This window comes from Macadamia integrifolia, unplaced genomic scaffold (genome assembly GCF_013358625.1).
Source record: "Macadamia integrifolia cultivar HAES 741 unplaced genomic scaffold, SCU_Mint_v3 scaffold_130A, whole genome shotgun sequence".
Taxonomy (NCBI): Eukaryota; Viridiplantae; Streptophyta; class Magnoliopsida; order Proteales; family Proteaceae; genus Macadamia; species Macadamia integrifolia.
In genome coordinates this window covers 34,743-48,961 of record NW_024870620.1, presented here as the reverse complement: position 1 = coordinate 48,961, position 14,219 = coordinate 34,743, and the positions used below count along the sequence as shown (strand labels likewise).

Sequence of the window (14,219 nt, the reverse complement as noted above, 5' to 3'; positions counted from 1 at the left end):
TCCTAAGTGTAAGTCAATTATGTAGCATTGGATACAAAGTAGAATTCAATGTCTCCCACTGTTCTATTAAAGATGCAAATGATAATCTAATGCTAAAAGGATCTAGGAAAAACAACATTTATGTTTGTATACTTGATGAAGTAAGTTCCTTAAATGCATGCTTGGTTTCTAACCATAGTGAATCTTCATTATGGCATAGAAGACTTGGACATATAAATGTCAAGTTGATTCAAACCATAGCATCCAAGGATCTCGTGAGGAACCTCCCTAAAATCAAGTATGAAATAGATAGTTTTTGTGATGCCTGTCAAAAAGGCAAACAAACCAAAGTTTCCCACAAGTCGAAGAATATTGTCTCTTCCTCTAGACCATTAGAACTACTTCACCTAGACTTATTTGGACCTATCAACATATCTAGTATGAGTGGTAAAAATTACACCTTTGTAATTGTTGATGACTACTCTAGATACACTTGGACTGTTTTTCTGAAAAATAAAAATGATGCCTTCGATGAATTTGCAACTCTATGTAACAGATTGCAAAATCAGAAAGGGTATACTATAACCTCTATAAGGAGTGACCATGGAGGAGAATTTGACAATATAAGTCAATTTGACTTATACTGCAACAAGTATGGTATTGACCATAACTTCTCCGCTCCTAGAACACCTCAATCGAATGGAGTAGTTGAAAGGAAAAACAGGTCATTACAAGAGACTGCAAGGACTGTGCTTAATGAATACACTTTGCCTAAGTACTTTTGGGCTGAAGTTGTAAATACAGCATGTTATGTACTAAATAGAATAATCCTTAGACCTTTGCTTTCTAAAACACCTTATGAACTATATTTTGGTAAAATACCAAAAGTAAACTACTTTAGAGTATTTGGATGTAAATGTTTCATCTTAAACACCAAAAATCATCTTGGAAAATTTGATGCAAAATCTGATGAAGGAATATTCTTAAGATACTCACTCAACAGTAGGGCATATAGAATTTTTAATAAAAAATCTTTAATGGTTGAAGAATCTATGAATGTAAGATTTGATGAATCTTTACCTAATGATTTAAATAAATCTCTTGCTGATGATGATGATATTATTATTGATGAACTTAAGAACAAAACTAATGATATTTCTCTTAACGATTCAAATGATGTTACCATAGAAAAATTAGAAACACTACCTAAGGAAGTCATTCCTCATAGGAATCATCCCTTAGAAAACATCATAGGAGATCTAGATAAAGAAATTCAGACTAGATCTAAAACCCGAGAGGTATGCAATCACACTGCATTTATCTCAAGGATCGAACCCAAGAACATAGAAGAAGCACTAAAAGACAGTGATTGGATTATAGCTATGCAAGAGGAGCTTCACCAGTTTGAAAGAAGCAAGGTATGGGAACTTGTCCCTAGACCTGACCACCACACCATCATTGGTGCTAAGTGGGTCTTTCGTAATAAACTGGATGAAGATGGGAACATAGTGAGAAACAAAGCAAGATTAGTTGCCAAAGGGTATAACCAGCAAGAGGGAATAGACTATGATGAAACCTATGCACCAGTAGCAAGGTTGGAGTCCATTAGAATGTTACTAGCTTTTGCATGCCATAAGAACTTTAAACTATATCAAATGGATGTCAAAAGTGCTTTCTTGAATGGATACATTCAAGAAGAGGCATATGTAGCTCAACCTCCCGACTTTGAAGACCCTAAGTTTCCAAACCATGTCTATAAACTTGAGAAAGCTCTATATGGACTCAAACAAGCCCCTAGAGCTTGGTATGAGAGATTAAGTACTTTCTTGATAGAAAGTGGCTTCTCAAGAGGGAGGATTGACACAACCCTGTTCGTGAAGAACCTGAAGAATGACATACTCATTGTTCAAATCTATGTAGATGATATCATTTTTGGCTTAACCAACGAGAGAATGTGTACTGAATTCAGTAACAAAATGAGAAATGAATTTGAAATGAGTATGATGGGAGAGTTAAATTTCTTCCTTGGACTTCAAATAAAACAGACTGATAATGGAATTTTCATAAATCAAAGCAAATACACCAAGGAGCTGCTAAAGAAATTTGACATTAACAGTCAAAAATCTTCAGACACTCCGATGAGCTCATCCTTGAAACTAACCAAGGATGAGGATGGACCTTCTGAGGATGTAACTAGATATAGAGGCATGATTGGAAGCCTTCTATATCAAACAGCAAGTAGACCTGACATCATGTACAGTGTATGTGCATGTGCTCGGTTTCAAGCTGATCCGAAGAGATCACACCTCACTGCTATAAAAAGAATTTTTAAATATCTAAAAAGCACTTGTGATGTTGGGTTATGGTACCCCAAAAACCAACCCCTTGACTTGGTCAGCTTTTCAGATGCTGATTTCGCAGGTTGCCATATTGACAGAAAAAGTACCAGTGGTACTTGTCACTTTCTCAGCTCTTGCCTTGTCTCTTGGTTTAGCAAGAAACAAAACTCCGTTGCTTTATCTACCACAGAAGCTGAATATGTTGCAGCTGGTAGATGTTGTGCTCAAATCCTTTGGATGAAGTAAACTCTCCAGGACTTTGGACTGCGTTTCGAATCTTGCCCAATCATGTGCGATAACACCAGTGCCATAAACTTGAGTAAAAATCCCATTTTACACTCAAGGGCAAAGCACATTGATATTCGACACCACTTTCTACGAGACACCATTCAAAATGGTGATGTCTCTCTAGAATTCATTGAAACTGATAAACAACTCGCAGATATATTTACTAAACCTCTTGGTGAAGAGCGTTTTAGTTTCCTAAGGAAGGAACTTGGCATTTGCAACCCGTTTGGCTGAATAAACATTTCTTTTTGAAAATTCTTTTCCTAAAGCCCCGGACTTGAAAAATCATTTCCACAGCCATAAAGTTTTTTTTTCTAAAAAATTCTTGGAATCAACCGGTCGACCGCCCCAATATACCGGTCGACCGGCACTGACCGAATGGTTTGACGGTCGACCGCCTCTAACCGAAAGGGATACCGGTCGACCGCCACAATATACCGGTCGACCGACGCCGCCGAAAATTCGATTCTTAACTCTTTAAAATCAACTTTTTAACCCATTTTTTCAAAACTTTAGAATCCTATTTGGCCTAAAACCCTATTTCGACTATTCATCTCCCAAAACCCTTGCATCTCTTTCTCTCTTACACCTCTAATCATCATGGACTCTCACCGCCCAAATAGAGGTAAGAAAACCGTGGCTCAGAAAGGAAAAAGGAAGGCCTCTGACAAAGATCCATGGTTCTCCTCCACCATTGCTCAAGAATCATGGGATCTCTACATCTCTCGCAACATAGAGCAAGGTAGGACCATCAATACCGACTCTCTGTCCAGGTATGACATCAAAGACCTTTTTGATGCTTTGGGATGGGGTAACATTCTCAAACTTGACTCCCATTGTTATCCCCATTTAGTCAAAATGTTCTTTTGCAACCTTACCTTCTCTGGTGAAGGTGACACCCTTTTGGTCCATTCCTATGTTAAGGGCGTTCCAATAGACATCGACATCCTGATTTTAGGAGAAATCCTAGACATTTCTATGACAGGGGACCTCAAATACTACCAACCCAAGACCTACATAGAACAATTCATGGATGTTGACTGTATGTATTCTAGCATTATGAAGGAATATGCTAATACACACAAAATTAAGGCTAAAGAACTTACGGATATAGGGAGGATTGTCAATCTTATCATCTCTTACAACATTCTCCCAAAGAGTGGTCATAGAGATGAAGTCTCCCCATTTCATGCCTATTTTACCTACTGTGTCTGCAAAAGTATACCCATCAACCTTCCTTACATCATGCTCAAAACAATGATTACCCATGGTGATAGACTTCAAAAGGGAAATCTACCCTATGGACGGATGATTTGCCAAATCATGGACCACTTTCAAGTAGATTTTTCTAGTGAATCATTTGACCCATTTCCCCAAGAGATCAATATTTCCACCATTCGCAAAATGCATCTTCTTCCCCAGCAGTCCACACACTCCAAAAAGACTACTGCTGGACCCAGTCAGCCACAACAGCCAGGCAGTGATGAGACCTCAGCCTATGCAACTGTTGCTGATCTTCAGAAAGTTGGAAATATCATCCTTGCCCAGTTGGCAAAAATGGAAAGAAAGCAGAATGAGATTCTCAAGCTCCTCCGCAACGAAGAGGACATTGAGGATGACGAAGAAGACAATGACGAGGCGGATATGGAGGATGAGGATGCAGCAGATTAGAACTTATGTTTTCTTCTTGCAATTTTATGTTTGTTTCAGTCGTTTATTATTATATACTTTTGACATTTATGGAAAGTTGAACTTATGCTACTTTTCTATGTGGCACATACTCAGGGGGAGTATTTTTTTGTGTCATTTTGATTACCTTTTTGCTGTTGACAAAAGGGGGAGAAGATTTACTTCTGACAATGAAAATGATAGTATGACAATGACAATGATAGTATTATCTTTAAACTGTTTATGGAAATGTTAAATTGTTTATGGAAATGACTTTATCTATCCTTGTTTACTTTCTGGCTCTGCATTTCATTATCCTATTGATCTTTACACAGAGATAGTTAAATTATTTCTTGTATTTGGTTTCATTGTCTATGTTTGTTTGTCATCACCAAAAAGGGGGAGATTGTTGGGAAACATGTCCACACTCCTTGCCATGTTTTGGTGTTAACAAACAAACATACATCTTTAACTTGATTGTTAAAGTGTGATTAGCTTGAAGAAACCCTTAGAAGATCGAAGGTCGAATCAAGACATGAAGCTAAGCTTAAAGACATGAAACAGCAAACAAGAAGGAAAGAAGATGAAGGGCCAAAGAATGGAAGATTCGAGTGAAGAAGAAGACCACTAGGATAGATTAGTTATTTTTAATGTAATTTGTAATTTCCACATACTTATATGCACTCACCTCATGCATGTGCATTGCATCATATTAGAATGACCATAGAGCATGCCTTGACTAGGTATGGAAAGTCTCTAAGTGGTGTGGAACACACTGTAACCTAACTCAAGGGTATTTTAGGGAATCTTAAAGTTAGTATCAGGAGACGAAACCTTCATAGAAGTAGTAGGAAATTGAGTTGTGATTCCAACGCAACTGATCTCAGATCAATCTAAGATCTGACAAAAAAGTTATGGTCAAAACACTGATGACTGGTCAGTATGACAGCATTCTGTCAAAACAGAGCATGTCATGTTGGCGGTCGACCGGCTGGAAGCCCCGGTCGACCGGACATGTCCGAGACCATAGGCGGTCTGCCGTCTGAAAGTCCCGGTCGACCGGTGACTGCCCAGAAGTGCCCCAACGGCTATATTTTGCCTACAACGGCTCTTGGCGGTAGACCGGCTACCGATGTAGGTCGACCGGTGGACCTAGAATATGTCCGTTAGAGCTTGATTCCTTGCCTAAAATGCTTCACTAAGTTCACCTATAAATACCCTAATCACTCTTAATTAATTATTCATTAAGAAAGAGCTTTAAGAGCATTGTTGCAAGCATTAGAGAAGTTTATTTCTACTTGAGTTATTCTATTACACAAATCCCAAACAAGAGGCTCAAGTCTTAATCAAAGTCCTCTACTCTCTCCTGTGCAAGTCAAAGCCGTAAGAGAGGACTTTACAAAAAGTGCATCACTCATCATTTATTATTCATTCTCATTTGCACCACACTTGAGGTATTCCTCTTATTCCACTATTTCTTATTTTCTGTTTTTTACAATTCTAGACTGTACTTAGGATTGTAAGGATACTCTTATCCTAAAAAGAGAAAGGTCTCTCTCTACCTCTAAAAGAGATTGTAAAGGCGTCTCTCTGCCTGGAAAGGAGATTTGTAAGGATACTCTTATCCGTAAAAAGATTGTAAAGGTTTTCTTCCCTACCTACTGTACTGAAAGGGAGAACTAGTGGAATACCTTACAAGAGGATTCTTATAGGGAGTGGACTAGACTCGAATTGAGTCGAACCACTATATATCTTGTGTTGTGGTTGTTCTTATTTTATTTATTCAGCATCGCTTTTTAATTACAATCACACTTGTGATCTATACATCGACAGGAGTTAAATTCCACTAGTATAACCTATTCACCCCCCCCTCTAGGTTATTTCAGTATCTTCAGAATACAGCAATCAACCAAAGGTCGGATTAAAAGTAGTTGAAGAATAACAAAACTGAAACTGAGAATTCAGAAATTAGGAGATTTTCTAATTACACACAATCAAAGAATCATATGACCTTATAACCCTAGTTGAGTTCCCTTCTCAGCTAGATAATGCAAACCCCAAATTCTGATGCAAATTTAATGGCTGGATTTATAGTAACTAAAAGAACTTCAGGTCTGAAACAGAAAAAAAGACACAACAGGAGATTTCTTATATCAGAGAATCTGATCAGCTAGATAACCAGGTCGAAAAACTGTCTTAGGGAATGCCTTGAATGCTTCCAAGTTTCACCCTGATCTGATGAGTAGATCAGTTTCAGGTGATTAAATAAATCAGACAGAAAATAGGCCAAAAACAGGGGGTGCTGCAGGTTGTAAATTAGGATTCTAATGATATAGAATGGCAAGAACAATTTATGTAGAATAATATCAGATTGATGAATTATGCTCCGAATAAAATCAGAGTCGAAAATAAGAACAGCAATACCAATCGATGGAAGAATCAATCAATACCTCAGTTGCAGTAAACACCGAGTATAAGAAGGGAAGAAGCATAACCAAGGCTTCCACCAACTGGATCAGAATCCCACTGTCCAAGGCTTCACAACGTACCTGAATCGCACAGCTTTCATGAATAAACCTCAAACTTTATGGCTCTTACAAGCTCATATAGAAAAGCTAGAACAGAATCCTAATCTGACCATGGAAAGCCAATCTTGTTGCTAATAACAAAGGATAGTTTAAAGCGGCAACATAATAACAAAAGGAACCCTACTCACACAAGGTGAGGAGTCTAATTAATGTAAACAACTTGAAGAAAAATCTAAATAGCTAACCAAACCCACAGCTCAGCCCCTATCGAGCTGCGCCTGCCCCCCCCCCTTCTTCTTGCAGGAGTATGTAATGTACTCCCCCCCCCCTTTGAGAATCCTGGCCAGGATAAGATTCTGGATTCAATACTAATGTTTAGACGAAATAATCTCTTGTGTCTAATGGATACAAGCCAGCTCTATTCATAATATGGAAGAGAACATTCCAGAAATAAGTACAAGACTAAAATACTCCTAATACAAAATTCTACCCTTGTACCCATTCGCAACACTCTCCCTCAAGCTGATGCATAGATATCACATATGCCCAATTTGCAGATAATAGGATGAAGTATCTTACTACAAGACCTTTAGTAAAGAATCAGCTAATGGTTCACTACTGGGAACAAAAGGCACAGTGATAAGACCCATATCCAGTTTCTCTTTGATGAATTTCCAATCAATCTTCACGTGCTTTGTTCGATCAGGCCGGACTAGGTTGTGAGCAATTTTGATGGCAGATTTACTGTCATAAAATAGCTTCATAGAAAGAGTAGCAGGGGCAGCCAAATCTACAAGAAGACCATGAAGCCATAGAAGCTCACAAATGTCATGGGCCATAGCATAGAACTCTACTTCAGCACTAGACCAGGCAACAACAACTTGATTCTTGCTTTGCCACGTAACAAGGTCACCACCAACAAATAACTAGTAGTAGATCTACGGTCGTTAGCTCAACTTACTCGATCAATATCTGTGAAGGCCTTGACCCGAAGATGATCATGAGGAGGAAAAAAGATGCCACATCCTAGGACATATTTTAAGTAATGGAAAAGGCGTAGCACACTTCCATGTGTGACGAGTAAGGATCATGCATGTACTAGCTAACTAGGTTTACAATATATCAGGGCGTGTGTGAGAAAGATAAATCAAGAATCCAACTAATCTCTGATATCTCCCCTTATCCATAGGATCACCTCACTTACTACCTAGGTGACCATTAGCATCAATAGGAGTATTTGCTGGTTTGCGCCCCATCATAACTGTCTCAAAAAGAAGGTCAATCACATACTTTCGCTGAGACAAGTAAATTCTACGAGAAGGCCTGGCAACTTTAATACCAAGGAAGAAGCTATCCAAGATCTTTAATCTTGAATTCCTCACCCAGGTATTTCTTAAGACGAGAAATCTCTGCAAGGTCATCACCTGCAACAACAATATCATCTACATAGACAATCAAGATAGCAATCTTTCCACCAAATCTTTTGATGAATAGAGTATGATTACTCTGAGAGTAGCCTGTAGCAATTATAGCCTTGTGAAACCGCCAGAACCAAGCACAAGGGGATTGCTTCAGCCTAATGCACACTTCAGCTTACACACCTTCCCTTAGGTTTTAGAGCAAGTGAACCCAAGAGGAATGTCCATATACATTTCCTCCTCAAGCTCCCTATGAATGAATGCATTCGTCCCATCCAGCTGTTGAAGGTCCCAGCCTACGTTGACAGCATAAGATAAGATAACATAAATTATGTTCATCTTAGCCACTGGAGCAAACTTTTCTTAGAAATCAATCCCATAGGTCTAAGTAAAGCCCTTGGCAACCAATCTAGCCTTATAGCAATTCACTATATCATCAGCCTTTGGCTTGCCAGTGAAGACCCACTTACAACTAAACTGTTTTCTTCTGTGAGGGAAGACACATGCGTCATTCTTCCTTAGAGCCTACATCTCTTCAACCATAGTTGTCTAACATTATGAGTTTGCACTTGCCTTGACATGCATGTGGAACAGACACAGAGGATAGAGATAGTAAGTCATAAGAAACAGTACACTAACAATCGTAACATCATCAGGAGTGAAAAGAGAATTACTTGGGTAAGAGGAGACCAGATCAGGTTTGAGAGGTGACGATTGGCGGAGTAGAGAAGGTGCAAGATGTACAATAGTTTGGGTCTGCTGTTTGCTGTCTGCTGTCTGCTGTCTGCGACCATAAACACGCATCTCTGGACAAGACTGAGCCAGAAAAGAGTGTCAGTCGCCCCCTGAACGAGAACATTGGTAGGGATAACAAATAGCGGTGTATCAAGTTCAAGAGGCAACACCCCCAAATATCAAAATGTATTAATGAAAAAGAAGAGAGAAGAAGTGACACTTTTATTATCAAAAATAGAGATACACATGCCTCACAAAAAAATTGACTCGAATTACAATGCTTAAAAGAAGGAAAAAGCCTAACTAAAGTCCCCAAAGGAGGATGTCCCAACCAATGGTGCAACTGTAGTAACTCAAAGATGGGATGCGGCAAAGAAAATGTCCGAAGAGCCTAACCAGAAACCGAAGACGAGTCATCAACAAACAGATACATACCACTGTACACAGTACCAGAGCCAATCATTGCCCCTGTCACCAGACCCTGAAAATCACAATGAGACGGGAAAAATGTGACTTTACAATTAAGACTGGAAGTGAGACTACTGATGGACAATAAATTAATAGAAAATGATGGAACATGCAAAACAGTTGAAAGAGATAAAGTAGGATTACAACGAATAGAGCCCATTCCAAAGATAGTGGAATGAGTCCCGTTAGCCAAGCTAAACTTACCATTACCAAAGCAGGAAGTATACTGAGAGAAAATGGCCAAAGAACATGTCATGTGATTTAATGTCGCCGGAGTCGATACTCCACGGGGAGGACTGGATAGATGTACTATGACCACAAAAATAGGTACATAAACTAGATGGAGTGGAGTGAGAAAAACTCGTAGATGCAGATGCAGGAGACTCTAACCGAGTCAAAAGAAGCTATAAGGCAATAAGCTCATCTGATGATAGAGAAGCTGTTGGGATGCTTAGTGGGAGTTAAAGTTAGACACCTTAGTATGGTTGGCCTGACTAGAATTACCACGACCTTTGCCAAATGTGTCACTAAAGCAGCCACGGAGCTTCTAAGAGTGCTCCTTGGTATGATGCTCCTTACCCCTTACCGCAATAATTGCACTTTACAAGTGCTCTGATAGACGAGCACCTAGACTGTGGGGCTGCACTGTAGGAGTGAGTGTCAGAGACAAGGGCTGATCTCTCTGTGGGAGTGGTTATAATCCGTGGGAGCATAGTAGTACAGCAATTGTCCTTAAGTTGTATCATAATATGGGCTTGCTCTAGAATAGGAAAGGGAGACCGACTAAAACCTGGGCCCGTAATTGATCGTATTCTACATTCAACCCTACTAGGAAATCATAGACTTTGATCTTGTATTCCCATTTCTAGAAGCCGGTGACATCATTAGGAGTGGTGGGAAAAAAATCCTCATAGAATTCCAACTCTTAGCGTAGAGTTTACAACTTAGAGTAATACTGTGACAGAGTCAGCCCCTTGTGCTTCAACTCGTGAACCTTTTAGCAAAGTTCGAATACCTGAGCATCATTCCCAACCTGGGAGTAAGTATCCTAGGCTGACTTGCATATCTTAGCAACAAAGTCAAGAACAATATAGCCATGAGCAATCTGTGATTACATAGAGTTGATAGGGAAAGCCATAACACAAGAATTTGCACACTCCCTCTTATCAACATCTGTACCTATGGTAGGCCGCTTTGTATCTCCAATAAGATACCCATAATAACCATGGGATTTGATGGATATACAACATGAGCAGGACAACATAATACTGTTAGTACCGTTAAGCTTTATAGCACATGGAGGGAATGTGAAAGGGTGCCAAAGGAGTTGTCACCACCTGTGGATGCAGTCGAGTTCACACATGGTTACCACTCAAAGAGGCTGCAGAGATGGAGACTAGCTAATATGCCCACCGCAGGTAGCAAAAGCACCAAAAAGTAGGGAAATTAACCCAAAAACCCAAAAATCGATAAGGGTTAAAACCTTGATTAATCAATTTTCTCTTGGTAGGGAACCTCAGATGGAAAAATTGGCTAGTACAAGCCACACATTAAGTGAACAGTGCCAGAGGAAGGCATCATCAACACAAATCAATCCAAAAATCAAGGAAGAAAAAGCCCTTACATAAAAAAAAAATTGATTCGGGTGAAAAACCTTGAAATCGATATAGGTGAAAAAGGGGTTGGGTCTCTCATATTATCAGGAATGCAGATATGAGAGCCCAGACAAAGGAGAAGAGAAGCGGTAGAGAGGCTCTCAGTAGTTTAGAGAAGCACCACCGAGTAAGGGAGGAGAGAGAGAGAGAGAGAGAGAGAGAGAGAGAGAGAGGTGGTGGTGATGGGGCGCTGATCCCAAGGTCGAGAAAAAGCGACAGAGAGGTGGTGGAGCTCTAGGGTTAGGGCTTGGATCTTTCCTTTGATACTATATTTACTATATTGAGAAGAAATAATGACTTGTGTTTAATGGACACAGGCCAACTCTATTGTAGGAGAACATTCCAAAAATAAGTACATGACTAAAATACCCCTTATAGACAATTCTACCCTTGTACCCATTTACAAGAATTAAACACCCTGGTATGTTCTCTCACTCATCAAAAGGGAATGGCATGACACATAGGACATAGGACCCACCATTTTAGTATATCCTATATTAAATATTGGATGAGTAAAAATTGAGCATGATTATATGATTATCTACCATTTGATCTAACTTTGTCCTAATCATCCAATAAATGAAACTTTATGATCAGCTTGATTTTCCTCTTAAGGCTCCAACAATTTTCAAACTCTGATGCATCAAATGGTGGATCTTAAATTCTATTAATCAAGATACACAAAACCATTTGTGCCCCCGTCTTGAGATACAAGAACAAAGATTTTGCCTCTTCAAAGTATCAAGTACAGAATCAATCTACATGAATATGGCAAAGTCTCACCTAATTTATGCACTTGACTCCAATCATCTTCCAAATCTAGATCACTATTCCCCATCTTGAAAGGGATATTCTATATATCCCCTAAAGATTCCATTATACCTTTCAACAGCGTCATTCCGTGATAGTTAGAGTCACCAAATGCCCAACCCATACTTTTTCTTCAGTACTTCTCGATAAAGCTCCAATTGGATTTCAAAATATTCCTGAGGAAGTGCTTCATTCATCAAACTCAAATCCCACAAGTGAAGAGACTTTGTAGTTTCCAGTGAATATAACGTTTCCAATTCAATCAGTGAAGAGCAACCTTATTGTTCAGATACGAGAATGTAAAATTCACTAATAAGTAATCCAAATCTTTGGCAAAAATTTTAAAAGAAGCATTGGGCCTCTCTCCAAAAACCAACCATTTAGATTAACCATCCCCATTGGCTTTTATTCGTGAATAAAGTTTTCTTTCAAAAGAGTAACCAGGTCATTACAAGGGATAAAGGTTATGAACTCTCACAGGAGAACTCCGAAACCTGGTAGAAGATTTAGTAATCTTAAATTTGAGAAAACCATATCTTAGAGGCTAATCCCTGAGTTGAGTGAATAAGCATCTATTTCCCCTTCTCCAGAAAGAAAGATAAATCTCAGACCTGACCTCATTGCCAACTAGCTGGTAGAGGAGATTTGTGTTGAGGCTCTCATAGGCCTTTCACTTCCCACCAAGAAGTGACTTACAAAGCACAAAGGAATGAATCAAACGAGCTAGTCATATTAAATGCATAAAAATTAGGACTAAACAGCATAAAAGAAAACCCATAATTTTTCAACTACCATCATACGGCAATGACTGTAGTATAATGAAAGGGCATCTGGTTTGTAAAAACCCATTTGTTTCAAACTACCATATCAATAATCAACAGAAGATAACAACAAATAATGAAGCAAAGCAACACCTAAATATAAGAAAGAATCTTCCACAGATAAATCATAAGATCATAAAAACTTTGCTGATCAACCAATTAAACAAACTACTCCTTCCTGTTTTCCAATCCTCTCTGTTCAAATGGATACTAGCAGATACCCATTCGAAGACCCAGAACAATCAAAAGAGCATATAATCGAAGAGGAAATGGAAAACAACGAATCCACTCCCATACATATTAAGAACATGAATGAAAACGTACCTTCAATGTGGTCCTTCAAAGGGTAAGATTAAAAAAAATGCTCTTGATCGTTCAGAGCAGAGAGATCCCAAGAAGAAGAAGATTTGACTCACTTCCACTAAATAAGATGGCAGCAGAAAGAGATTGATCCGCCAAGCTACTCTTTTTTTTTTTTTTTTTGGACGATTCTCTTTATTGGGTTTGCCCGCAAGGAAGACCCTTTTTCGCATACAAGTCCAAAGAAAGAGTAGTAGATTATGGCAGGAAGCTACTGAAGACATATGTGCATGGGCCTGGGCCCCAAAGAATGGGTCCCACTTGCAACCTTAATCAGGTAATATAATATATGTTTGCTGGCAGTTTAGTGGACTTGGATCGCAGTTCGGGACTTAGATCCTCCGTGGTGTCATAGGGTATTCAGCGCACATTCAACGTTTAGAAACGTCTTGAATTACATGTGATCACCTTGGGCTTTGTGCCTGAGCGTTTCTGGTGGTTAAATGTGCGTCAGACACCCTATTGCACAATAGAGGAATTCAATCCTAGTTAGTTAACTTAAATTTTAAGGACATATCAATGTCAAAATCTAACTGGTTAGTAAATTTCACCTCTAAGTATACATATCCATGTGGTGGTATAGAATGGAAATAGATTGAAAATGAGAGAGTTCAACCATTGGAGATACAACCCCTTAGAGCTCATGAAAAAGGAACATATTGTTTTTATCCCAAGGAAAAAAAAAAAAAAAGGAAAGGGAGCATATGGCCAAGATGGGATCATAAATTTAACAAGTGGAGATAATTAAGAGGTATACAAGTATTATGCTCATTCAATCAATGATTTCAAAAGGGTGGCACACGTACAGAGGTTTTTCTCAATTATGATCAAATATAGGAGAAAGTTTTCCTCCACCCGAGTAAGCATCCTTTATTATATGAAGTTAATAATGTTTTTCCACTGCTCCAATATCTATCCCAATACATACAAATTCATCGGACAATGATTCTTCATTCACTGCGAGTGTGGGAAAGGTGCCTCCATTAACATTTGCCTTCAATGTAGTTTAACAAATCGGAGTAGCTAGGGAAGGATACATCAGCAGTCTCTCTCTCTCGCTCTCTCTCATATAAAATGACCTTGCAACCCTATCATGTACGAAATCATTTTGTTGCACCACATTGGTGCACTCCTCTCGTAGTTTTATTCA

General features: G+C 38.9%; 1 protein-coding gene across 7 annotated transcripts in view; it reads right to left on the bottom strand.

Moving 5' to 3' along the window:
• LOC122070847 (ARS-binding protein 1-like) overlaps positions 1-13,266 on the bottom strand; it is a 70,530-nt gene extending 57,264 nt beyond the window's left edge. For 3 of the 7 annotated variants that reach the window (XM_042635091.1, XM_042635094.1, XM_042635093.1), the window contains exons 1-3: positions 13,034-13,266; positions 9,391-9,436; positions 8,895-9,036 (exon numbers count right to left, since the gene is read on the bottom strand). The gene's annotated coding sequence lies outside the window, so the exon portion shown is untranslated. The remainder of the gene's footprint in view (positions 1-8,894; positions 9,037-9,390; positions 9,437-13,033) is intronic. The other 4 variants (XM_042635095.1, XM_042635092.1, XM_042635097.1 and 1 more) reach the window with 3 other exon arrangements.
• Positions 13,267-14,219: the final 953 nt, after the last annotated feature.